General features: G+C 37.2%; 1 protein-coding gene across 1 annotated transcript in view; it reads right to left on the bottom strand.

The window, feature by feature from the left end:
• The window catches only part of Gk (glycerol kinase), a 170,144-nt gene extending 169,380 nt beyond the window's left edge, over positions 1-764 (bottom strand). Inside the window, exon 1 of the mRNA XM_048796336.1 lies at positions 750-764. The gene's annotated coding sequence lies outside the window, so the exon portion shown is untranslated. The remainder of the gene's footprint in view (positions 1-749) is intronic.
• Positions 765-1,224: the final 460 nt, after the last annotated feature.

The following is a 1,224-nucleotide window of genomic DNA, read 5'->3' as shown; positions in this document are numbered from 1 at the left end:
CGGGTCTGTTGTGTTTTTTTTTTTTTTTTTTTTTTTATTGTTTCTGGCATCGCTTCTTGATCTCATGTTCTCCTGAGCTGTAGCACTTACTTTTTCTAGTCTAGTCTATTTGGAAAACTAGCCTTTCCTTAATTCCTCCTGACTATTCTATTGACTTGAATATGAATTGGTATGGATAGGAAAACCATAACATGGGAAGTTAGTGCTAGAAAGATTTACAATAAAAACCCAGGCACTTTATTAATTTATAGAACTGAAATGCTTTAAGCAGATATATGGAGTAATCTGCCTCTGCTAATTAGAGGGAGTTAAAAACAGATTAAGAATTTAAATAGGGGTGCTGGAGATATAGCTCAGTTGGTAGAATGCTTGCACTTGCAGATTGGAGAATCCACTCACATGCATGTTAATCATCTAAACGTGACTGCCTAAAATTGTGTGTCACTTTACACAATGTTGTACTCATAAAAACATAAGGATTGGGCAGGTTCTCACTACTTGTGTCAGAACCACCTAGAGGATTTGTTAAAACCCGGGTTGCTGGGCCACAACCCCACAATTTGTTTCATGGGTGAGGTCTGAGAATTTGCATTGCTAACAAATTCCCAGGTGGTGCTGATACTGCTGATACAGGGACCCCACATTGAGAACAATTAGGCTCTGGATAGAGTTTGACAAAACTGTAGTAAAACCCTGAGGTAAAAAGAGGTCTCTGTTTTATGAGTTGTTAATGTCCCTTTTTCCTAAACCTCCAGTCTCTGCTAAGAATCAAGTCGTCTACTTAAGATATTGGTAGATGAGGGGCTGGAGTTGTGGCTCAGTGGTAGAGCACTTGCCTGGCATGTGTGAGGTGCTGGGTTTGATCCTTAACACTGCATATAAATAAATAAACAAACAAACAAATAAATAAATGATCCATTGGCAAGTAAATTTTTTTTAAATTTTAAATTTAAAAAAATGGTAGATGAAGGCTTAAGGAAGAAGGTTCTCAAACATTAGTTTATGTCAGAATCATCTTGGGCACTTGTTAAGGAGGCTTATTTGTGCCACTCTCTTTTACCCCACCCCAATAAATGCAATGAGGTAAGCTGCTTGATACCAGCAATTTTGTCCTGATCATTATTATGATCCCAGGAACTATAAGTGATATCAAAAGAATGATAAGTGATTATCAAAAGAATGAGTAAATATGGTAGACTGAAAAACCAAATGAGTGGCTCCTAT

Source organism: Marmota marmota, unplaced genomic scaffold (assembly GCF_001458135.2).
Source record: "Marmota marmota marmota unplaced genomic scaffold, marMar, whole genome shotgun sequence".
NCBI classification, from domain to species: Eukaryota; Metazoa; Chordata; class Mammalia; order Rodentia; family Sciuridae; genus Marmota; species Marmota marmota.
The sequence above is the reverse complement of the archived record's forward strand: the minus strand, read 5'-3'. Positions and strand labels throughout refer to the sequence as shown.